We start from the raw sequence: 27,182 nt of genomic DNA, 5'->3' as shown, positions 1-27,182 counted from the left end.
TCTATTATGTACACTTGTACAGACACACAAACCATGAGCAAGTCCTCAGAAATTCTAGCCTCTCTTTCAATTTCTGACCTTTGTTATTTCCTCCTTCTAAAATATTCTTTGCCTCACTTTTCACTCACCAGCTCCTAACCTTCCTCAGATATCAGCTCAAATATCACTTCCTCTAGAAAGCCTTACTGCTTAAGATTGGGATAGATGTTACTCTTATGTGCTCTGAATATAGTCTCTGCTAACATTTACTTTAGCCCTTAAGATTCTAGGTTGAAATTGCTTATTCTTTTCTGATTCTCCTATTAAATTTTAAACTCCTTTCGGCAAGCACTGTATCTTATTCACTCTTGTATACCCAGTGCTTGGCATAGTGCCTGGCCCATGAAAGCTGCTCAAAAATATTTTGGCTATTCATCCAGGGATACATAGCTAATGAGCGGCAGATCTGGGATTCAAATCCAGCTCTCTGTGCCTGTGGGGCATCTTTTTGTCTTGCGCTGAGAAATACTACCTCTTACTCCCACACACACTCACCTATATACATAGGTATTAAAAATCTAGTCTTCAAAGTCTAGGTAGGGAATGATCCACAGCTAAAGTAAATGATTCTAAATACCTTCACTGAAGTGTGACAAAAGTTGGCACCACATGTGGTGTTCCTACTGCAGTGTGCTTTGTGGGAGGAATAGGCCCTGATGCATTTCTCATGTGACGGAATAATAATAATACCTACAAACCAGCCATTTGGAATAAATAGGTCATGGGTGAATTGCACAAAACGGCCTCTCCCAATGAAACAATGTTATTCCATAAAATATATCTAAAAGTTATCAACTTGTTCGCTTAGATTGGGAGGAACAGAAGTGTTTTGTGGGTGTTTCTAATAATGGAGAAAATTACATTTTAAGTCTTTTCCCTTAAGTATATTTTAACTGAAATTTTATTATATGTTATAATTTATGATGTATTTGTGCTACAAGACAATACATCTTTCAGTCTCCACTGTAATGATGAATTATGCAAAAGTCTTAGTGTTTTTTCTTCTTAATCATTTGGATGCTCAACTTTTAGATTATGGTAGCATTACAGGCTGCTGCAGCTGAAAAGAGAAAGGAGAATTTGACAACAATTCCTACAGCTGTACACAGTGTATTTTATACCCTTGTTACTTGAGAAAGTTTATTTGTAATTCAGGTGGCACAGACTGAACGTATAAACCTATTCATTGTGCTCATTCACACTTTTTAATGGATTTGATGTCTGAAGGCCTTAACTGCCAAGTATCTACCTAAAGCAGAGGTAGTCAAACACATGTGTTTTAAAAGCAAATGCGTTAAAGTTTTTAAATCAAGAGATTTAGCCTCAAAATATATATTTCTGAGATCTGAAAAATTAAGTGATCTGAGACAGATGCCTATGCAGCATAATCTCCTAGAGGGATATAGCTGCTGCCTGGTTCCTTTCAGGCACAAGTATCTCTAGTCCCTTACACCCACACATTTCCCCCTTTCGTGTTATCTCCTTAGCTCTCTTGGCACTGTTTGGTTTTGATTCTTTATAGTTTTTTTTGTTTTGTTTTGTTTTGTTTTTTTTAGGTAAGCTCTATACCTGACATGGGGCTCAAAACTCATGGACATTGATTTCTTTTTATTTGGGCTAAACTATTCCTGTTTGAATAAATAATGATATGTCTGTCAACCAATAAAAAGGATCCAAACAAAACTTATTTTTAAGATTAATAGCTGTTGCATTCTTTAATCTGTAAGTACTGGGAAGTATTTTTTTTTTTAATTTATTTATTCTTGAGAGACAGAAGGAGAGACAGAGCCAGAGACACAGGCAGAGACAGAGCCAGAGACACAGGCAGAGGGAGAAGCAGACTCCATGCACCGGGAGCCCGACGTGGGATTCGATCCCGGGTCTCCAGGATCGCGCGCTGGGCCAAAGGCAGGCGCCAAACCGCTGCGCCACCCAGGGATCCCCGGAAGTATTTTTTTTTTAAGTCATTACTGTAGGAATAAGTGAACTTTTGGCCAATATTATTTTCATATATGACTTAATTTAGCTCATAAAGAATGAATGGAACATCTATCTATGAAGCCGTCTTCTTTCAAGGAACTTGTAGCTATTCTCTACTGTATCAGTCAATTTTCAACAAACCAGCAATAAGATTGTGAATTTGGGGTAGGATAGGTTACAATCTGTTAAATAAAACAGAGAAGAATTAAACTTTTAAAACTATCTAGAAATGTTAATTCATAAAGATCCTAGAATTTTCATCAAAATGAAAAGAAACGTAAATCCGTAAATTATATTCATTTTACCACCCCTACCTCACCTCCCCATACCTACAAAACAAACCCTAAGTGTTTTATAAGTAAGCATTTTTCTTCTTGGGGGAAAAATGGACAGTCCTTGAAAAGTAAGGTTCACTTGTACTCTCACTGAGCATAGTTGTAGAAAGTAGGTCATTGCTTTCCTCACCAAATTAACTAAATATGTTAGCCCTTGAACTTAAAAAAAAAATCACACTGTTAGCACTAGAACAGCCATGGTGTTCTTCATGGATCTGTTCCCTAGTTAGGAAACAGCTGTTTTCATGTTCTTTGTCCTGCTTTATTGCCTTCTAAATATTTCAGTGTTTCTTCTACTTTCAAGACAGAAAGGCACAGAGATTTGCCAATTCCTGGTACCAGCTCTCTTGGCTATAGCCATTTTGTGGCATTTTGATTTTGGACTTTATTAGTTTGATTGAATTTTTTACAATTATGGCAACATAAAGAAATGAATCCAGAATGAATAGACTAAGTTATAACTTGGTTATCAAGCTTGAAGTCCATCAATTTTTTTTTATTCCAAACTGCTCCTTAATATCCTTTTTTTTTTTTTCTTAATATCCTTTAAAAATCCTGTGGTTGTTACAACCAATACCTCTTCCTTAGAAGATGGTACTGGTCTCATAAGTAGAAATTATATACTTACTGATTTTGCCCTACAGTCATGTTGATTTTCTTGAAGCCTCTGACCCCTGCACACACCAGTCAGTATTTTTGCTCCTAGAGTTCCCTCTAAATGAAATTCCAGTATCTTCTTTCCATTCAGTGATTTCCTAACTTTCTCAAACCGTAGCACCATTTCTGCTTTCACCTTTCTATCAGTGCATCTGCTTTAGCTGAGCTCTCTAAGGAGATGCACATTACCAAATTCAATAGTCCTTAGTCTTTCTCTTCATTTTTCTACAGATTCTTCCTTTGGAACTGCTGTTACCTGTGTGACTACAGTTTCCTGGTTCCTTCTTCCCTTCCTACTTAGTTTCTTTCTTTTTTTTTTTTTTTTAATTTTTTTTTAATTTATTTATGATAGTCACACACAGAGAGAGAGAGAAGCAGAGACACAGGCAGAGGGAGAAGCAGGCTCCATGCACCGGGAGCCCGATGTGGGATTCGATCCCGGGTCTCCAGGATCGCGCCCTGGGCCAAAGGCAGGCGCCAAACCGCTGCGCCACCCAGGGATCCCCTTACTTAGTTTCTTTCACAGATTTCTCTTCCTCTGCCTATCCCTTAAATAAAATAAAACACATTTTATTTTTGGAACTTTCATGTGCTTCTCTCTTCCGGAGTGATGTAGTACGTACTTATCTATGGAGACACATTCCTATGCCACTAGCTCTCAAAGCTGTCTAGATCTTTTTTTTTTTTTTTTGCCCCCACTTTTATGCCCAACCTTTGAATGCACATACTCATTTATGTGGAATACAATACTTCAACTTACATTTTTGCCTCCAAGCCTAATCCTCCTCTTTTATTCCTTATTATTGTGAAGAAGATCTTTATATATGCAAAAACCTAAACTAAACCCTGGGACTAATCCTGATCTGCTTTCTCTTATTATGGAATTCAATCATTTACTGCAGGGAGGTGGAGAAGTTACAAAGACCATTCAGTTCTGCTCCAGTGGCCTGCTCTTCATCATGCGGGCTGCCATCTGGGAATAGGCTCCCAGATCGTGACTTTGGTGATCTAATTATTCTTAGAATCTAACCTCAAGCTCCTTCCTCCTCCACTGAAAATCTAGTCAGTGACATCTTAAAATGTAAATCTGTTCTCATTACTCTCAAAAACAAACAAATACCCTTACACAGGCTCATTGCTTGTAACAGAGGTTTCCAAACTTTTTCTTTTTAATAAATAAAGGAATTCTTAAGTAGAAGCCCAAACAGATAAAAGCAAAGGAGCTTTTATTTCTAGCCAGCCTGAGAGTACTCTATTCTATAACTTGAAAATCACTGGCCCATGATATAGAATCAAAATTCCTCCATATGGCAAACAAGGCCCTCTCTGTCAATCTTTCCCACCCTTCCACCTTTTAACCTGCTCTTCATGATACTCATCTTCTTTCCTTTTCTGTAAACTTGTCACTTTTGTTTTTGGCTTCTATGCTATTTCATATCCTCTACCGAATGCCTGAATGTTCGGCCTCAACTTATATGACATAATATCTGGCTTATCTTTGAGACAATTAAACTGTCTCCCCAGAGGCATATCTCAATGCTCTCCTCTCCTGCCTATGCCTTGTATTCCCAGCAGCATTGATTATTCCTGCTTCTGAGCATGGTAGTGTGTATGTATGGGGAGAGGTGTAGATAAAATATATATATTATATATATAACAAGTATAATTAATATAAATATTATATAAAATCTATGTTTTACCTATGCCTCTATTTTACATATACATTTATTTATGAGTTAATTTCTCCCATGATACTATGAATTCCTTGAAAGTAAGTTCTATACTCATCTTTGTATTCTCAGCCATTAGCAGAATGCTTGGATCAAATTCAATATCTGTTACCTTTTACAGTGATTTTAGATAATTTTCCTTTTTCTGGATATATTACTTATGACATTTAATCCTTTTCTTCAAAAGCACAAATGCACTTACCCCCTTTTGCACAGTTCTGCAGTGTCCTACTATATGGTTCCTTTAGTTATGGTATCAATAAGTACCAACTAAATGATTCACCTTCATAAATTTTTATTTGTAATTTTGGAAGTGTTTTTAGAACATATATTCATATGTTAACCTATCCAACAAGCATTTATTGGTAACCCATAGTGTAGTAGGTACAGAGAAGTGAAGAGAAACAGGGAGACAGAAGCAGGGATATCCATTTTCCTATGTTAAGTCTTACTGTCCGTGGTGATAGCTTTCAAACTTAACATATTATGGAACCTTTGAAGAGAAACTAAATTTGGCTTTTAATATGCTAATCCTTAGAACACATGGTGAAATTTAAGAAAGAATAAAGCCTTCACAATTCTGCCTTTACTTTTAATGTGTCTACCATATTGAAGTCATTATCACTTCAGAAAGGTACACTTATATGATGCAAAGCAATAGCCAGAATTCATTTTCTGTCTACAAGTTCTATGATGCCTTACTTAAAGAAACGGAGAGTTTCTTTGACCTTCAGTATTTCATAACTCTTATTTATACATATGAACAAAGTGGTTTTTCTTATTTGAGTGTAGTTGATACACAATGTTACACAATGTTAATTTCAGGTACAGAAATTAGTGATTTGATAAGTTTATATATTATGCTATGTTCACCACAAGGGTAGCTACTTGCTAGGTTGTATTACAATGTCCTGTTACATGCTATTACAGAACAAAGTGGTTTTTATACATTTTGGAGAGAGTAGTTTGGTTCATGTGGTTGTAGGTCATTAAACTGAGAATTAAGAATGATTATTATTGTTTTATATAAATTCCTGAGTTGATTATTAAAAACAAAAACAGACCCTCTGATTAAAGATAACTCATGGCTGCCAAACTCAAGCTACTTATTACTTAAAATGTTCAAATACAATAATACACATAGAAACACACTTAACAATGCACATAGAAAACACTTGGCTTTCCTTGGACTGCCTTGCATTTTTAGGAAAAGAAAGGGGTTAACTAATATTTACGCAATGGCATTTAAATTCTAGGATAATGTCAGATGTTTCTCTTTTAATCCTTTCTTCAAACCTTGAAGCAAGTAGATAACAGATCTCAAGGGAAGTGAGGTAATTTCCCAGATTCTTCACTAGAAATTAACAGAGTCTGATGTAGAGTTCAGAGCTCTGAAGTCCATCCACACTCTTTCTCTGTGCAATATTGCCTCAGAAACAAATGTTCAAGGCCAGTGATGAATAATACCCAGGTAAATGGGATAAAATATGCCATTTTTAAGTGATAACACTTCAGACCTGACCTTCTTGTTGCTCTGTTTCAGTAGCACATTCTATTTGTAACTATGAGTCACTTTTCACTACCCATAGCTCATTTCTAGTTCTTTCCTGAGGCTGTGAAACTTATTAGAATTGTTTTTATGATGCAATGTATAGGACTCCTAAGTCTACGAATTAGAAATCACAATTTATTTTAATTTTTAAGCTTTATTTATTTATTTTAGAGAGAGAGAGCATGCAGAGGGGAGGAACAGAGGGAGAGAGACAGAGAAACCTAAGCAGACTCTGTGCTGAGTGTAGAGCCCAATGCAAAACTCATTGTCACGACCCTGAGATTACGTCTTGAGCTGAAACCAAGAGCTGGCTGCTTAACTGACTGAGTCATGCAGGCACCCAGTTGTCAGTTCTTCTAAATTATTAGGTGTTTTGTGGTTACTAAAGCTTTCAGATATCTCACATTCTTTTGTGCATATACATTATAGTCCAGTTTTTATATATCATGTAAAGAGATTTGCTGTCCAAATATAAGATTGCTGAAAGGGAATTCAGTTCTAGAGCAGAATTGGGAATTTCATATTATAATTTTATTTCAAAGCTTCAAAATACTTTGCAATTGGTGTTTAAACAGTGGAGTGCTGTGTAAAAAATTTAAAAGATCTGGGGTACCTGGGTGGCTCAGTTGGTTGGGTGCCTGACTCTTGATCTCAGCTTACATCTCAATCTCATGGTCATGAATTCTAGTGCCATGTTGGGCTCCACTCTGGGTATGGCACCTACTTAAAATAATAACTATAACTATAATAATAATAATAATAATAATAATAATAATAATAATAATAATAATAACTTTTATCTATTACCCTGATGTCTATTATTTCTCTCCAGATCATATTAAAGATTTCCAGATACTCAGGCAGCAACTAAATATACTTCATTAACACTTATTCACAAACATACTATAATGTCATATCTCTATCATGGGAGGAATAGGACTACACACTTCCTTTTGGCATGCAAAAAATAAGAAAATTACAGCTTGTGCTTTTTGAATGAAGGGAGCCCATTAATAAAACAAATTGAAATCTTAACCAATGGAATAACGATTCTGAGGAATTAGGTCTCTATTTTAATATGCATACTTTGATGTTTCCATAAGCTTTAATAAAACCTAAATTAGCAATAATTCAAATTATAAATTAATAACTGAATATTTTAAATAACTGTGCAATAAACAACTTTATTATTTTCTACAATTTCAATTAGATTCTGCTTTGAATTTTTACCAGTTTTATTTTGCAGAACAGAGAATCAAAAGAGGAAACTCATTTTTATAAGTAGGACCAGAATAACAAAATTATGTCAGTGCTTATCCTGTCCTCTCTGCTAATCACTAATAACTTCCTGGGTGTAAATATTTGTTTAAAGACATTGGCTGTCTCCCTGCCACTACCCATCTCCTTTGCATCCCCCCATAACCCTATCCTACAAAACAATCTGAGTTTGTTAATAGATAGCAAGGTATAATTTTTAGTGAACTGAATCAAAAGCAACAGAAAAAAAATGCTTTTTTATCACCTATGCTATCTGACATATATGAAGGCCATACTTTCTGTCTACAGTCTCATATATAGTAGCAGAATCAAGTCTAAAACATAGACCTTCAGACTGATATTTATGCCACACCACACTGTTGCTTATACTGAGTTCAGCCAATGATAATTTGTGCTTTGCATATAAATAGTTTGCCTTGATATTTCACAGCTTTTAAGAAATAACCATTCATCTCACAGTATTTATTGAGCATCTGTTGCATGCTAGATATAGAGTTATGACTTAGGTGGACAAATTCCTTAACTTTGCAGGGCTTAAATTCTAGTAAGGGAGATGCACAATAAGTAAACTGACAAATCTAAAATATAATAATAAATACTCAAAAGCAGTATAAGGAAATAAGAGTATTTTGGATAGTAACTTTGTGAATACATTGTTTGGCTATATTACTTTTTCAGGTGAAGATGGAATTGAGACATTTGGGGGAATGTATTAAGAAAAAGTATGCTTTTATTAATTTTGGCCTTTGTACTTAATTTAGTATATTTGCATATTTGTGAACACACACAAAGAGTGGGTTAGTTAGATTGACACGACAATGGCTTTTCTGATGAATTGTTAAAATGCTAGGTGTTTTTTAAAGATTTATTTATTTATTTTAGAAAGAGAGAGCACAAATGGACGGAGGGGCAGAGGGAATCTTCAGGAAGACTCTCTGTTGAGTGTGGAGCTCTACGCAGGACTCAGGCCCACAATCCATGAGATCATGACCTGAGCTGAAATTGCAGACTGGATGCTTAACCAACTGAGCTACCCAGATGCCCCCAAATGCCGGTTTTAATACAGATTCATCTCTTTGTGAGTATTGCCATTCTTTTACTCCAATTCATTTCAATGACATAGTTATCTAACAGTATTAACACACCTAATCATTGATACAAAATTTGAAAGGCCAAAAGCTATAGAAAAAGAAAAAGAAAAAAAAACCCCAACAGAATGACTTAACAAAACAGAAAAAACAGTGGGGTCTCTTTAGTACAACCGTGAAGAAACTTTTCTCATTCCTAGGGAATTCCAGTGTATTGTGGAGAAGAAAGGCCTCTTGCTCCCTCTCATTCTGTTTTATCAGGAAAGAGTAATGATAGTATTCATAGCTTCTGAATGGCCATAAAGCAAGTGGCAAATATTTTCTTTTTATCTCTTCCACTTTTTCAAATATCTGAGAGTTTGCTTTTATAACCAAAAAACAATTATCAATTTGATAATAATAATAATAGCTAATATCCAGCTCTTATCATGTTCTTAACATTAGCACTGGGAAGTACTAATCACTAATAACTTCCTGGTACAGTACATATGCAAAGAACTTTACGTGAATTATTTTATTGAGTGAAAACGAAACCCCCATGAGTTAAAAATATTGTTTGTGTTATGGGTAGTAGTCCTAAAAAGGTTAAACATTTTGTTCAAGGTCACACACCTAATCAGGAGAGTCAATGTGGACCCTAGCAATTGGACTTAAATCCTCAGCCCTTAAACAAAAGTCATCTGTGTGACTATTTTATTCTAACAAAAAAACTTGTGGGTCAGGTTCTAAGTGAAAAGTGGGAAAAACTGAACTGCATGCTATGATGCAAAAAATGTCTGAAGGTGCTCACTGGTCATGATCAGTAAAAAGAGTACTCCAGTGTGGTGAAAGACTGTGGTTTTTCTAAGTATCTGTCCACTTTTCCTGAGGGTGATCCCCATGAGCACAGCAGAGTTTTTAGACACATAGGTTGATACAAACAGAAACCTTGGAGAAAATTAGATAATTTTTCCCTGCAGTATTTTAGACAAGTACTCTTGGTAAAGCATTTGTAGGGTGTGTTTGGAAAGACCAGGGAAAAGCCTCACAAATATCAACCAAAATCCAAAGGGTACTTGTGGTTGATGGGTACATAGGCTTTATAACAACTTTCTGGCCTCTGCTTCTTCTTCTGTGTCTTGTGGCTACTGAGAGTGAAATTATTCACATTTGCAGACACTTCCTTGATCACATCTTTATTCATTCAGCTACTATTTATTGAGCATCTACTCTATGTCAAGCATGAAGCTACAAAGAAAGGTTATAGAAATGAAAGAGCAAATTCTTACTTTAAAAGAACTTATGGAATGTTCCTTCTCTCCTTCTTCTAATCCTTAACAGATATTATAAGAGGAAATCATATGCAATATACTGCTTGGTCCTGGCTTACAACCAAAAACGAAGGAAATCTTTACCTGAGCTTGTGTATGAGGCATTCTAAAGAGGAGACAAAATAATCAACTAAACAAATACAGACCGATTATGATTATTCCTATGTAGGAATTAAGCAGGGTGCTGTGAGAGAAAATATTAGAATGTTCCTCTTTATGGAGGGAGATTAAGAAAATCTTTCTAAAAAGGTGACACATAAGCTGAAATGGGAAGATGAGGTAGAGACAATCATGGAAAAAGCCAGTCAAAAAGAAGTCCAGACAAAGGAAATGAAAGACTTAACATGGGAAGTAAGACAAATAGGAGAGGGGAATTTAGTGACTTAATATAGGTTGAGAAAAAAAGATTGTTATTTGCAGGGCCAAGAAAACCAGGTTTCAGAGCCTTGTTCCTATAATTTCTGTTATACTTTCCTGTTTCCAAGACAGTGACATGAGCACTAAATGGACCAAAGAGCCATGAGGAGGAAAAAATTATTTTCAAATTTTAGCAGGTCTTCAAGATACTGTGGGACAAATTATATTTCCAGAGAATTAATGACTCTTCAAAGAGTAATACATCAAGGTAAAATCCTTAGGATACACATTCCTTACTTGTGAAAATATGTTATTTCCCAACAGTTAATTGAGACACTGGGATGGTAGGTTTGTTATAAAAAAATTTTTTTTGGAACTTCAGTTAAAAGGCTTTATTGAAAATATTTGTCATGACAACACTTCACTTAATGTTTTGGAAAAGTCATTGCTGAGGTCAATATCTGTGGACAAAAGTGACATAATTTTTGTTTCAGCTCAAAAATTGCAGAAATAAGTTTTCACTAATGATTACTTCCTTATTTTAACGAGGTACTTTTCTGTATTGTCACCCTAAGACACTGACACCTCATTACTTGGCAAATTTATAGGGTTTTCAAATCTCTGAATTGTCCAAAGAAGAATTTGTGAAGCCCCAATTTCCTCAGTTTCATTATTTATATGACTGATTAAAAATTAAGTCATGAGGGAAGCACTAACAATGTGATTGAAAGTCTGTGGTTAGCTGCTAGCTTGTCAGAAGAATCCAACATACGCACACATGTGTGCAGGCACACTCACCCACACGCATCCTGAATACAGACACAGACAGGAAAGCCATATTTTCAGTGAGCATGGCCATAGGAAGGACAAGACATTCACAGGCTCAACATTTCTTTTTCACGCCCCTACTAGATGAGCATCTGGTCAGAATATTCTTCGATTCTTTTTTTTTTTTTCCCCCAAAGATTTACTTACTTATTTTGAGAGAGGTTGGGGGAGGGGCAGAGAGAGAATCCCAAGTGGACTACACACTGACCATGGAGCCTGACGCAGAGTTCAATCCCAGGACCCTGAGATCATGACCTCAGCAGAAATCAAGAGTAGGATGCTTTAACTGACTAAGCCACCTAGGTGCCCCATATTCTTCAATTCTTCAAAGAACACTGGATCATCCCCAGATTACTCCATGATACAGCCTTGTGACTCTCTGTTGGGGAAATGGTTTATTATAGGGAGCCACGAGAGCCCTTCTTGAAATCTTATTCTCATCTCTCCTTTCTTTGCAGCCCCTTCAATTTCATTTTCTCTGATATCTAATTCTCTATATCCTTGCTTCTCAAGGTGAGGTCCATGAACCAGCAGTATCACACGAGGGCTTGTTTGAAATGCAGAATTTCAAGCCCCACCCCAGGCCTGCTGAATGAGAATCTGCATTTTTAACAACAAACGTTATATGTACATTACAGTTTGAAGCTCTTTTCTACATTTAAACATGCACAGATCTTACCTATCTGACAAAGCTATCATCAGACCTTGCCCCCTTCTCTTTGCTCTAATTATATTTTTCCCTTCTTTTCAGGCAGGCTTCCAAGTGTTGCTTCATATATTCCAATTCCTTTTTGCTTTGCCCTCCATACCACCCTGTCTTCATGTCCAGCTTTAGTGCCCACATAAAAATCATCACTCCTCAGCATCCTTTCACCTTATCCCCAACCTAGCCTCTACCGCTGCTCCCTTCTCAGACCATGGGGTTCACACCCCGCCCCCAGGGTACTGCGTAGGTCCAGGTTAATTCAAGTAGTCAACTACTTTCTCCTGGCCAGGATGACTGGTGTCTACAATGGAGTGGGCTTGTGACCACTTAGAGTGAGGAACAACCAGACTTGCTCAGGACACCTGGGGTTGGAGACTTCTTGATTTATTTCTCTGAGGCTTCAAGATGACAGGATGTAAGTTCTGGAGCTCCTTCCATCCTGCCTTTAGACCCAGGTAGAACTGCTATTTAACCTGGACCTTCGTGCTCTGGTCCTAGCTGTGGCTGGGCTTCTTACAGCTGGTCAAAGATCCTCTGAGGTCATGGGGATGGATCGAGCACCCCCTTATCTAGGAACATGGGACTCTGGAATTCATCCATTTGATGCCCCGCCCCCCCCAGTCTGCTTGCAGAAAGAAAGGTGCTTGCGCACTTCTTGGGCTATTTCCTGAAATGTATCCTGCTACTGTTAGCGTATGTACATCTTAGCCTGAGTGGTAACAGGGGCAGTTTTCTGTGAGGGGTGTGGACACAGCTTGCTCCTGGGGGCTGTGTGTTCACATAATTCTGTCACCATATCCCCATGGGGCAGGGTGGGGCCAGAGGAGAAGAAAGAAACAGCTAATGACAGCCATCAGTATTCATTTATTGTTGGTAGCATGAGACCCTTACCCCATTTCTGCTCTGGAATGCCACTAGTGACTTGTCCTTTCCACAACTTTCCTGTTTTCATTTTCTTTGTATACTGTCCCTCATTTGGCACTATAGACTCCTTTAGAACTTGGGGGATCCCTGGGTGGCGCAGCGGTTTGGCGCCTGCCTTTGGCCCAGGGCGCGATCCTGGAGACCCGGGATCGAATCCCATGTCGGGCTCCCGGTGCATGGAGCCTGCTTCTCCCTCTGCCTGTGTCTCTGCCTCTCTCTCTCTCTCTCTCTGTATGACTATCATAAATAAAAAAAAAAAAAAAAAAAAAAGAACTTGGAAAACTCAGTTATGAAGTATTTCTATTGTGTACGTGTCATAGGTTGTGAATGTCAACCTAGATTCTTCTCTCCTGGTGTGATCTTCACCTTCAGGTCCTTCCAATTAAAAATTGTTTTTGATCAATCACATCTTCACCTTCCTCACTGTAGACGTCATGTATTAGTTAATTCAGTAGATTTCAAATTAGTCTCATTCTTCTCAAATACATCTTCTGCAGAATCATGAGAGATCTTCTAACAGGAAACTAATTACATATTTTTTCCTATTTATTAATCACCAGTGGTCCTCTCCACCTATTTAATATCCACAATCTTTATGATGGCTTACAAATCCCTCCAGTCTCTGTCCCTTGTTTACATGTCCAATCTACTTACTCATTAACTAAATATTTACTGAGTATCTACTTTGTAATAGGCAGAATTGTAACGTAGATACTCTAGCTAATAAATTGGGTTCCTGCTTTCAAGCAACTGTTAGGGTCAAATAGTCTATAAACAAACAAGAAGCTAATAAGGGAAATTTTTAAAAATTGGTATACTTTGTTAACAGAATGAAAAGAGTTACCTGTTAGAGAATAACAAGGGCTAAGTTAAGCTATGTGGTCTGTCTGGGCAAGTTTTCTAGAGATGTGACATTTAAGCAGAGACTTCAATGGCTAGAACACATTTGTACCTGAAGTGCTGCCAAGTGAACCTTCTAATAAGCGAAACCCAGAAAGAGTGCAAAGTCCCTAACAGACCTCAAACTTGCAATTTCTCAAGCATGCCAGGCTATTTCAAGCCTCTGGTGGCTTGGTGCATGATGGTCCATCTGCTTGGAATGCTCTGTCCTTCATTCTTCCCAGACAATTACTACTCATCTTTTAGTTCAATCCACCTGTTACCTGCTTTGTTAAGACTATTGGACAGCCATCCTCTTGCCAAACAGATGGAGGTGTTCCCTCCTGTGCAACCCTCTCCTTGCATGAATTCTTACTGTATAATTCGTTTATGGTCTTGAAATTCTCTTAAAGACAGAAAGCATGTTTTATCACCTTGTTTTTCTAGTCTTCAATGTATTACACACTCAATGAATATTTGCTGAAGTGGATGAAGGCAACTTTCATTTGAAACTGTCTCATCTCTTCAAATCCCTATGCCAGTCTGTGCTAATTAGAATAAAACAAAACAAAACACTCCTGGACATCCTTATTTTTCTTCTTAGTGGGCTCTTCTTCCTTCTTTCCCTCCCCATCTAGTCTTTATGATTCACTTATGAGTGCTGCAGATTTACAGCTTTCCAGTTTGGAGAGCCACTGAATTTTCAGAACTTGAATAACCATTTCTGTGTTGATTTAATTTTTTTAAAATTTTCAATAAGATGCTAGTATTTTTTTAATTATATGTTTATTTTCTTTTTTTTTAAAGATTTGTATTTATTTATTCATGAGCGACACACAGAGAGAGGCAGAGACACAGGCAGAAGGAGAAGCAGGCTCCCCACGGGGAGCACAATGTGGGACTCAATCCTGGAACTTCAGGATCACGCCCTGAGCCAAAGGCAGACGCTCAACCACTGAGCCACCCAGGTATCCCATATCTGTTTATTTTTAGTTGACTTTCATCTCCTTGTTTTATTCCTTGTCCTTAAGATCTTAAAAATTATTGAGAGAGGGGGGAAAAAGAAACACAACATATTAGGCATAAAAATCAAGTGACAAATTCAAGGAATCACTGGTGTGTCTACACATGTGGTGGTTGTCAAATAGCTTTGAGTCAGATATCCTAAATGCTTTATAAGTATGTCATTTAAACTTCAAAAGGGTATAATAAAGTAGGCACTTTTATTACTTCCATTTTACAGGTGGGTCAAATAAGGCTTAGGGAGATTGGAAATTTGCTCTCAGCTTCCAGTTGGTGCTGGAGCCTGGATTTTAACTCAAATCTGTCTGATTCAACATTCAACCTATAGGCCAGAAGGACATACAGGATGTGTTATAAATATTAAGCATTTTGTGACAATTATTTGCCTCCTCAATTTATAATCCTATAGCTATCTTTCAAGTAAAGCTAGGAATGCATTTGGTCTTGAATTCCTGGAGCCATTTAGTAATGGGAATTTGTATCCAGCCTTTTACCAACCTTTTTTTTTTTTTTTTTTTGTCCAGTAAACAAGTATATATATACTTTATATATAAAATTTCTTTCTGAATCCAGCCACAACATTTTTGAGTTTCTTGCATACTGATGAAAAGGACAAGAATAGGACTCAGATTGCAGCTTGGTAAAATTTTTGGTATATAATTTAGGGGATAGAAATTTGGAATTCACTAAGACTCCTAAGAGAAGTACATTTTGTAAATCAAATAACACTATAATCAGGATTTAGGTACCCCCAAATGGTTTCTTTCAGACAATGTTTTAGAGATTAAATATGTTTTCCCTAGAGAACTGTACTAAAATGTGACAACAATCAGCTTCTCTGGCTAATTAAATACTTGGTGAGCTTCATAACTTCACACTTACATCCACTGCAGCCAGGCTTATTTGGGGTCATTCTAGCAGTGTCCCTTGAGGAGAAAGGCAGTTTGGCCATACGTGATCAATATGGCAATCCAATTACACACTATAGTGATTCAATAACAACTAACATTTATTAAGACATTGCCGTCACATGCCAGACACTGTTGTAGAAACTGTACATGTATTAAACTCTGTTAATCATTGCAAAATGCTAGTGATATAAGGATTATTGTCACCACTTTTGAGATGAGGGCAAAGGAGAGTCATAGATCACACGGACCAGCACTCTGCCTTTAAACTCTTCTGCCATTTTGTTCCCCCACTCTACAAGAACAACATTCCTTATATTTGAATAGCAATTTATAGTTCTTGATGCATTATTTTCATATTTACACAGAAAATATGCATAAATTAGAAAAGACAAGTATTTTTAAGGAATTAAGGGTGATTTTTTTTTAAGGGTGAGGTTTGTATTCTGTAAAGTCACATAGCTATTCCACATCTCTTCTATAAAATGAGCTGACTTTGAGAGCAAATACTATCCAGGCTAGAAAGTGTTTATTTCTGGATAGAGAAAATGAAAAATTCAGAGATGAGTGAATCACAGAATGGAGAAGTCAGAATACAATCTAGGAAGTGTGACTTTTACTTCCTAAATTTGGCAATAGACCAGCAACTTCTTTGGGGTCTAGTCCTTATGAGAGGGAGTCCCTACAGGCAAAACTGTCCACAGAACAGAGTTTACCTCCACAGTTTACCAGGAGTGTAAATATATTCTGTGGGATTGAATTGAAGGAGAAAATGCTGTACATCATTTTACTCAAAGCCCACTAAGAGTTAGTGGGCAAACAACCACTTTGCCCCTCAGTGCCTTGTGTAATCTGGCCACAGGCATGCTCAGAAAATGGGCCCATTTTCCCTTTTTTGCCCCCAAGGAGGTTTTCTTGGTCACTTTGTATGAAGATGGAAGGGAATGATCATTCTTCCTCAAAAAATGGGTTTGACTAACCTTATATTCTTATTGTTATTATGCTTTAGTTGCTGACAAACAGTTGTACAAGAAGGTGGGGGTTCACTCATTTATTCAACAAATATTTATCTCTAGTAAAGTGTCACATTGAAGAGAATGAACACTGGAGCCAGGCTGTGTTTAAATCCTGTCTCTAGTCTTAACTGGCTATGAGATTGATCAGTGTTACTGTTTCCTTATCTGTAAATTGTGGCTAATAATAGTACTTGGATCGCAGGGTTGTTATGAAGATGAGATACCTGGCACACGGGTGCTATGTTAGTATTAGTGTGTCACTGAATGCCTACTCTGTGGCAGACTCTGTTGTAAGGACAGGAAATAAAGTCATAATCAAAGGAGATAAAACCTTTCACTTCCCATGGCCTGCATTCAATCATTCTAGTCAAAAGATATTAAGCATCAAGTTCAGTATACATTTTGGTTTCAAGTTATGTTTTAAATTACATAATGGGTGTACATATTCATATGTTTAACAGTATAGTACTTTATAGTAGATAATACTCCTCTGTTTCTAGGCACCTTCCACATCTCTTATAATCACTGCAATTATTCATTGGCCCAGAACAAATGAGGTACATATTTTTTTGAGTCCTCCTCTAAATTCTAAAAGGTAAGAAACTGAGACTCAGAGAAATTCACTAACATGGTAAGTGGTGAATATAAAATCCAAACTTACATTTGTATCACTTAGAAGTCAGTGTCCCATAATGGCTCTATGCTGCCTCATAGCCCTGAGATGTAGGGGGAAGGAAATCACACCCATTTCCAGCTGAGAAAACTGTGGCTCAGATTAAGTGTCTTGGATCAAGGTCAGATAGCTTACTATGTGGAAGAGCTAGGACGTGAATACAGGTTTTTGGATTCCTATGTCAGTGTTTTATCTACCATAGCAAAATTGCACAATTCCACAAAGCATTTGAAGAATGATTGGAAATGCTATCTAGTTCCTCAAACCACTCTCAAACTTTATTGTCATTATTCATATCATTCTAGGACTTAACCATGTATACTTTAAAAAATCCCTATCGAATGTGTATGAGTCAATTCTTTGGAATGGGAATATAGTTTCCCAAAGCAACAATATTCAAATAGTGGTTAGTTTCTTGGATCAGCCTACAAAAGTTTTAACATTTAGGGGCATGGAAATATAATGTTAGTGAAAGCCAGTAGATACTATTGATTTGTTAGTTTCTCTGGATTTATGTGAGGAAACTTTTCTTTCTCAGGCAATTCTAAAAGTCCTGCTCAGTTGGGAAAGGAAAGATGGAGGATGATTATAGAGAGAGATCACTCTATCTCCTGATGGGTCACCTGTCAGTCAGAGAAGGCCTGCATTTCATTTTCCTGAAAGAATCCCATGATAGATAGCATAGATGTTTCTGACTTCTGTGTGAGACAGTAGTTATATTCTTTATAGTTCTTAATTGTTAAAAACTAACATGACTCAGTATATTCAGATAGTAATCTATCAATTCCTTCATGCCCCCCCCTAAAAGATTATATATATAAAGATTTTTTGGAAATAACTTTCAAATCTTGTATTTCTCTGATACTTCCAAAATCTCAATGATGTTGGAAAATTTGGCCCAAAAAGAGAACAATAGGCAAATCAATATCAGCAGAGCAAATATAAAAGGAAATTGTGTGGTGTCACCACAAACTGTCCTCCTAAGACTCTTAAATTGGCCAGAAAGATTCTTTTATATTATGTGGTTTACCTTTTGGAAATACAAGCAAATGTATCCAAATGAGTCCCAGAACTTTTTCATATTTCAGAACTTTTACTTTCATCTACCCACCAGTGAATATGAAAGGGACTTTTCTCTGTTTAATTTCTTCTTTGGAATCCTAAAGCATTTCCCTCAAGTGTTTTTGATCCCCAGATAATTTTTTTGAAAATCGTTTTTTCCCTTTTGCTAAATGGTTCCTTTTAACCATTATATAAAATATTTATTTAAAAATATGCAGTACTATAGTTTACAGAGTGTTGGAACATTCATGATTCCAGAAAGGTTATATTAACTGTCATCATGGTAAGTGGTTCAACATTGAATTAAGAGCACAGAAAGCCAATATCCAGCCTGGTTCATCCACCATGAAGATTCACTTAAATACTTCAGTCTGTTGCAGTGCCTGATACATTGTTGTGAGTTATATGAATAAATAATGTTTTAGGAATTTGCAAAATAAAGGTAGTCTTTGGCGCTGTGTGGAATTGTTGAATTACTATATTATACACCCAAAACTAATAAAACACATATGTTAACTAGCTGAAATTAAAATAAAAACTTTAAAAAAAGTTAAGGTAATCTTAGTCCTGAAAAATTCTAAGTGACCTTTCAATGTTTAGAATCTCTTTTTAGACTCTACCCTAGCATTTTTCTAATAATTTTCATCATACCTATGAGTGACTTGAGCATCATTTAAATCATGTTCAACAGGACCTTTCCTAGGCAATTAGCAAACTATTATTCTTCTGCAAAGATGAATGGAATAGGAGCAATCTATTTTATAAATTTAAATAGTATCTATTTTATAGGTATAAATAATATATGTAAATATCATTTTTACAATAGTACTAAAATTCACTGATTATGTGTCTCCAAGAAGTTAATGCTGTAAAGTGCTTAGGGAAGCTGAGAATAATTTAATTACACAGAGTAATTAATGTGAATAACATCCTCTGATTTTAGTCTCAAACAAATTTGATATTTTCTTTCTTACATATATTGAAATTATTTTATTCATGTTCATTTTTAAATGCCTTATTGATGACACATGGGCCTTAAACACAGATTTCAATCTTAAAGTCTAAAATTTCTGTTGCTTAGTTCATTATTGATTACTCAAATGCAAATTCGAATTATATCTTTCAATTGAAAAGAAACATTTTTTGTTAAACAGCATTTAAAATTCCACTAGAGGAACTTTGGTAACTTAAAAGAGTTAATATATGTCTAAATTGAGATAAATTATTTCCTTTTTGCTGGCAGCATCAGTCCCTAGGATGACACCAAAAATTATCATCTTGGAATTTAGAGTGACACATTGCTTTAATCACTTGCGTGTGCGGCTGGTTAACTTCATTTCCCAGAAATACAGTGAAATATGCAGGCCTGTATTTATTTAATATGGCATCCATGACTTTAAACTCTGCCTTTGGAAATTCATAAATTTATTTTCAAATGGAAAGGGGGAAATCACTGTAACTGTGTTCCAGTTAATTATTCTTTTTCAGCAGTGGCCATCTGGATATGTATTTAGTCTCTACCCTAAGTATCATGTTAGGGGAATGTCCATGACATATAATTTGGAAAAGATGAGCTACTGTGCCTCTTTTATTAGTGAGGTTATCACCAATGATCCCACAAACAAGTACATTTTCACAAAAACCTCATCTAGCTAAAAAAAAAAGTGTTGCTTTATAAATTTCCCTAGTGATAAGGACTTCATTTCCTCTCCATTTTGGGGGCAATTTTAAAGAAAGATGTAAATCTTGCTTCCACTAAAATCTACTATACAAAGGAATATAAAATCTACCATTCAGTCATACATTCAGACTATAGTTAACAAACATCTACTGTATCTCAAGACACTATGCTAGCTGGGAAAATAATGGGGAAGAAGCACAAACACAGGCCCTGAACAATAAACATGAAGCCTGAATAAGAAAGAGACATCTATTATGGTGAACCTGAGGTTTTTGAGGCTGTTTTCAGGGTAGTAAAATCTAGACCATTGTAACTAATACAAGTGTAAAATTTATTGAGAGATCAAAAAAGATAAAGATTGAAAAAAAATCATTGATTTTAGAAAAAAATGGCCGTAAGAAGAGCTTGATGGAAGCAGGATTCAGATTAGAAAGGGCTGAGGACCGAGAAGAATGTAAGAAAACTGACAGTGAGTATATATAGAAAGATTCTGTCTGAAGCTTATTAATGATGAGAAGCAAAGATTATCACAGTTGCTCAACAACAGTGTAAAAGTTTGCTGTTTTGTAAAATGGGGGAGACTTAAGAGATGTGCAGGTAAGATAGGATCCTGATGATAGAAAGTGATAGAATATGAAAGAAAATATAAGAGAAAATAAGAGATAATTGACACTGAATGTTTCTTAAAAAAGCAGGAGGGATACACCTTGAGAACTACTAACAGAGTTATGCGAAGTTTGACTAACAAGTAATTCCTGGTTCCTTGTGAAAAGAATAATTTATTGGAGGATAAAAATGTAATTACTAATAAATAAATGAATATTCCAGAATGAATGATGAAACTTTTATTTATTTAGCTTACTTCATTCTTTGTTTTGGTCTCAATGCCATTTGCAAAAAAGACAAATTCTTACTTCATCCTCTCCATTATGAGACTTCTGTGTATTTAGAACTAGTCCTCGGCAAAACTCTCAACTTTTAATTTGGCTCTTTCATTAATTAGAAATACAACAATGAGGATGTGTTGGAAGAATAGAGAAGAGTGAAGGAGCACAGGAAGTCACTGTGACATTTGTATGACCAGGAACAACCCAAACCTACTTTGGGGTACAACTCTTAGTAGACAGTCACTAGAATATAGACTCTATGAAGGTAGAGATTGTGTCTGTTTTCTTCATAGGAATATCCCCAGCTCTTAGAAGAGTCCCTAACACATAGCAGACACTCAGTAAGTATTTGTTGAATGTGGGAATAGTGAACAGCTCACCTCGCCTTGCCCTTGTAAATGAGTGTCTCATACTTCCAATCTGCGATTCTGCTATTCCTGTGACTGACCTTTCTTTTTACTCTGCTTCTTTCTGTTTCTCTTGCCACTGTCAGTTACCAGCTCTCCACCCTGCTGCTCTCTCCTCCCACAGTTTCTGCAAATTACTCAAGCTTTTGACTAGTTTGTGGTTTCTATTTTCCGTCTTGTCAGGTGTTCATCTCGGTTTTGTAACACTCCAGAGCCTACAACTCTTATTTGCAATTTTTCATTGGCATTCCATGAGAGAGATGATTTAATTGGTTTGTTAGTTGCTATCCAATATGTGTGTGTGTGTGTGTGTGTGTGTATCCCCTCTATTTTTGAGCATAGCTCTCATGCCAGAGTACCTTATCAGACCACTATTTATCTCTGTAATTTTCAAATTTGCCTGGAGGAAGTGACACGTTTTATGTTTAACCCAATAGTCAAACATACATACAGACACGTGCACACATGCACACATACATACTGAAATAGACACTTTATGAAACAGTACTGACCCTTTTTATTAGTTTAATGAATCCAGGTCTATTCTTTTCTAGTTTATTTTATTCTTTTCACTGCATGCCATTTATTCTGTTCAATTCTGTTCTGTTTCATTTCCATATACTTTAGTTCACTCTAAAATGTTGGAGAATTGATTCATAACCAACAAACAAGTCAAGCACGAAAAACTGGGATCTAGCTTGCATTTGGACAACTTTGTTTCAGACATCAATTTTCAAACGAATTATCTATGATCAGTCATCTATGGTCAGTCAGGGCAGTAGAATCCTATATTAAAAAGCATGAAAAACTCTATCTGTGGCTAGATTCTTTCATGAGAAGGGAGAGACACTCCTTTTCCATGTGAGTTAGAGAGGTACTTTGTATGGCATCTCTGATACAGGCAAACTCCTGCTTTTATTCTTCCCACATTCTGCCCATTTCATAAACCATCCCCTTCTAAAACATTGGTTGATGAAGCCTTGCAATGGGAATCCCTCTAAGGTGTATTTCCATTTTAATATGGCCTTTTTAAAAGAATATTTTATTTATATAGAGAGAGTAAGAGCACAGGAGCAAGGGCAGGAAAAGCAGACTCTCCACTGAGCAGGGAACCCCAATGTGGGCTTGATCTCAGGACCCTGGGACCATGACCTGAGCCAAAGGCACTTGCTTAACCAATTGAGCCATCCAGGCACCCCCCCTTTTAAAAAAAATATGGTCTTATTTAATTAATTGAATTTAATTGCTCTTGAGAGCAAATCACTTTTAGAACTGAATCATGGGTCTCTCAAAATAACAGGTGACATTCCAGAAGCAGGTGGATGTTTGGGGGATGCCTCTTCAATTATATGTCATCTCTTAAAATTGGCTCTGTATGCAAATAAAAATATTTTCTGTCAACTTCAATGGGAAGTCTGTGCAGGGCCCAGCTCTAACCTTAGAATATTACACAGAGGATATCCTGAGGTGATAACCTGGTATGACAGCCTGAGTAATGTCCCCTCCAGGTCATCCATATCCTAATCTCTAAAACCTGTGAATATGTACCTGACATGGCAGGAATGACTTAGCAGATATGATTAAGGTCTGTACTTTTAGATGGGGTGGAGGAGGGAATATCCTTGGCCTCTCAAGTGATCTCAGTATAATTAATGAATTCTTTGCCGAGATGCTTTCCCAGCTTCTGAGAGAGAGAGACAGAGAAACAGAAACAGATGGTGACAGAGAAAGGCAGAGAGATTGGCAGATAGAGACATAGAGAAAGAGAGACAGAAACAGAGAGTGATGACAGGATTAGAAAGATGTCACGTGAGAGGATTCAATCTGCTGTTGCTAGCTTTGAAGATTGGGGAAGAAAATCTAAGCTAAGAAGTATGGATGGCCTCTGGAAGTTGAAAAAGGCAAGGAAATTGATTCCAGAATTTCTAGAAAAGAATTTACTCTTACATATACCTTGGTTTTAGCCTAGTGAGATTCATGTAGCCTTCTAACTTTGGAACTTTAAGATAAGTTTGTGTAGTTTAAATCACTAAATTTGTGGTGATTTGTTATGGTGGCAATCAAAACCAAATACACTCAGAATGACCTTGTTAGCACCAGCAGAACATGTGAAATATAAGCAGCCAACCTCATATTGGCTTTGACATCCCAAATGGTAATCCTTATAGGATAGTGGAGAAGTAACTTAAGACATTTATCTTTTTGTATGTGAGAGAACACTGGATTTTTGTACCTTGTAGGTACACTTGTGTCTCTATGGAGTCCAATGTCTTAGCCCCAAGTTAGAGAATAGAGATTATGCAGTTTAGTTTTTTAAAGATCTTATTTATTTATTTATTCATTAGAGACACACAGAGAGAGGCAGAGACATAGGCAGAGGGAGAAGCAAGCTCCCTGCAAGAAGCCTGATATAGGACTCAATGCCAGGACCCTGGGATCATGATCTGAGCCAGAGGCAGACACAACCACTGAGCTACCCAGGCACCCTAATATTGTGTTTTAATACTTATTAGGAACATGCAAAAGAAGAGGCAGTATTCCCAGAATATTATATATACTTCTACTTTATTACAGAGCTTCAAACTGACAGGAAAATTCCAGTGATGTCCATAGCACATAGCAGTATGTGGATAGATGTTAATATTAAAAATGTTTTGTGTTTTCTTTGCACAAAAATTTTTTTAAAGATTTTATTTATTTATTCATGAGAGACAGAGAGAGAGAGAGAGGCAGAGAGAGAGAGAGAGAGAGAGAGAGAGAGGCAGAGACACAGGCAGAGGGAGAAGCAGGCTCCATGCAGGGAGCCTGACATGGGACTTGATCTCAGGTCTCCAGGATCAGGCCCTGGACTGAAGGTAGTGCTAAACCACTAAGCCACCTGGGCTGCCCTTTTTTTACAAAATTTTAAAATGTTCAAGAAACATATATTGTAAGGCATATTATCCAAATCATATTAGCAGATGAATTAGAACTATCTTGTCTTGGCTTTTAGATTGTGATGTTTATAGAATAAAATTAAAAGTTGATATTCTATTCTCAAATATACCATCTGGTATACCAAGGACTCAGAGTAAACTCTTTTTTTCCCCCTAGAGTACACACACATGCACACACACACACAGACACCTACTAAGTGAATGCACACAATCACTATTTTAATCAAAATTCTGCACATTCTTAGGGTTTAATGACAAATATACATATATATACTTTGGAAATTTTCTGGAAAATTACATAATTTCCAGGCAAGTTGATGTAAAAACAGTTGAAGATTTTAACAGAGAGTGATATTGGTATAAAAGTGGCAATTGTACCAATAAGAATACAGAAGAGCCAACAAATTAACAACTCTTTAGGTTATGGTTAGGAGGCAAGTAATCCATACATTCCAGCAAAAACTTCACACAGGGTCCTTTGTTGTTGATTGGTAACAAAAGGACAGGATGGAAACATCTTATGATCATGAGAACAGTTGGCACATGTTTCCTTGTGTGTTATCCTGAAAGTAGCGAACGAAAGAAAACAGTGATGAACTTCTCAACTTTTACAGCTTGGTAGGGGTCAGTTTATGGATGATTCATCTTATAGTCGAATAAGGAGCCAGAAAGATGTAATGAAGGAAAATATGAAATGGTAGGAACAATTTGGTTACTTTCATAATCTAGGGAAATAAGATCAATCTGACCTAAATTAAATTTGGCCGTAACATTTTACTATGATTTGAGCTATTCACTGAAATTAACTGGTAAATGGCATAGTTATTAACTGGTTTTGGAAAGTTACAATGTGATCATGACTCAGGGACAAACTGACCCAGAAAACGGATGTCACAGGCAGCCCAGGGGTCTGAGAGTCAATACATACTGAAAGACAACAGAGAAAAAACTCCAGGGGGAACTTTCTTCTAAGCTTCAAATGTGGCCTTTTTCTCTCCAAGATAACCTCATACTGGGAAAAATCTGAGCATGTGGGGAATATGGCTGTTTCCTATCACTTTTTCTGGTATACTTGTCCTACAGAGACCAAACATGAGTGACATTTAACATAGGTCATTGAAGAAAATCCCCTTTTGATTATTAAGTAACACCCTATTGTGTCTATGTATGTTTGATTTCCCCCTCTAGATGTAAGAAATCACGAGCTATGCTCTCTTACTAGATATAGAGAGAGGATAAAGCCAAAATTCCAAATCAGCTGGAGAAAAAAAATACCTCTGCATTAATAAGCAAGCTACAGCTTCCATGTCAGCTTCCATTCTCTTTAGAGAATTTTGAAATTAGAAGGAAGTTTAAGCAAGGCTTCCTTATTTTACTGGTCAGTGTAATTTAGATAAACAAATATGTACCATAGCCAGGTGGAGGTTTTGGTATTTAGAGATCAAATAAGCTCCAGTCCTTGAGCTGATGAGGTCTAATAGTAGTAGGGTAAGCAAAGGTACTATCTGTGTCATTGAAGGAAGAACTGTGTTAGATACATGTATCAGTCGGTGTTTTTACCTCCTAGCAAATGAGTTCGGCGGATATAAATTGAAAGGCAACATGCCAAACTCCATCCCATGATTTCTAGGGGGGCTGAAGAATTGGACATACAGCTTGTAAAGCCAGAACAGCGCCAAAGCAATGCCACTGGATAAATTAATTGTTTCGGTATCCCTAGAAACTGCAGTTTGCATGATCAGCACCAAGAGTCCTGGACCCTGCTTTCCATGACCATTATAGCCACATTAGAAGTGGGACATCGTTTACACTGCTGCTTATGTTCACTGCAGGAGTGGATTCTCTCCTGTCCTGGCTTCTTTGTATTGCCAGTTCCTGATTCCAGCTCCCAGATGGCTGTGTCTGATCAGATATTCTGAGTGCTCAGCTCCTATCTACCAGGCTGGCTGGGTCAATGAGTCACTGCCATTTCAACTTCCACATTGATTGTCACCAGTAGAGTGTGGATGGAGTGAAGCAGATTTGAAATTCACAGTTTAGTACATCACAGTCATTAGCCTAAATAATCTTTTGGGTGACTCCTATTTTATTTTCAGTTTCTCCTCTGCTTTAGTCTCTGGTTTCTCTTCAAGATGGTACCTGAGTATATGGTAGGAAGATAGCCATAACATTGTGGTGTGGTGAAGGGGGCCTGAAGCCTATGTGATGGTATCTGGGTCTTGTTTGGCCTGCTGTGGAGCTGTCCTTTTTGATCTGGTGCTTGATCAATGGGCCTTTTGGGAACATTGCTCAAGCATGGCATCCATTAATGGATGATTTTTACCATTTTTCTGTAGTCATAAAAGCACAGTGTAGCCTCTTTGCCTCACGCCTGGCTTCTGCATGTCCACTAGCCCTTTTGGCACCTTCACATTCCCACACTTAAGGGTATAGGTATAGTTAGTACCTGGTTAGTTAGCTCTCCCAACTGGGCAGAGCATACAATGGTGTAAGCTGTGTGGCTAAACATGGAGGCTCTACTTCCAGTACATTTGACTCTTCAATGCCTACCAATATGTTTCTACAGAAGCCCCCCTTAGTGTTCCACTCTACCTTTGGCTTGCTTTTTCCTACACATTTGGATCAATGGGGCTGGCTTTCCATACCCTTTTTCTATCTATCAGGAAATAACATTTGTCCACATTTTACTTATTTTTTAGATGCAATAAATATCATGGCTGCAAAATATCATGATTTCATGGGTAATGGAAACATCCTGAATTAGCATAAGCAAAATATTAACCCAGCCAGACATCTGCATAAATCAATATAAGAAACATGTAAGGGGAAAAAGTAGAGGTGAAGAGATCAGAAAAGACTTCTTAAAGAAACTACAGTGAGGTATATGTTGATGTTGAGGATGAACTCTGCTCAACTTTAGATAGTT

The 27,182-nt window shown here is 36.9% G+C and overlaps 1 protein-coding gene across 2 annotated transcripts in view; it reads left to right on the top strand.

Moving 5' to 3' along the window:
• MACC1 (MET transcriptional regulator MACC1) overlaps positions 1 to 27,182 on the top strand; it is a 182,498-nt gene that overhangs the window by 91,370 nt on the left and 63,946 nt on the right. For both annotated transcript variants that reach the window (XM_072764508.1, XM_072764510.1), the window contains 2 exons: positions 8,454 to 8,649; positions 14,471 to 14,631. The gene's annotated coding sequence lies outside the window, so the exon portion shown is untranslated. The remainder of the gene's footprint in view (positions 1 to 8,453; positions 8,650 to 14,470; positions 14,632 to 27,182) is intronic.

This window comes from Vulpes vulpes, chromosome 7 (genome assembly GCF_048418805.1).
Source record: "Vulpes vulpes isolate BD-2025 chromosome 7, VulVul3, whole genome shotgun sequence".
NCBI lineage: Eukaryota > Metazoa > Chordata > Mammalia > Carnivora > Canidae > Vulpes > Vulpes vulpes.
This window is presented reverse-complemented; position numbering and strand designations above follow the sequence as displayed.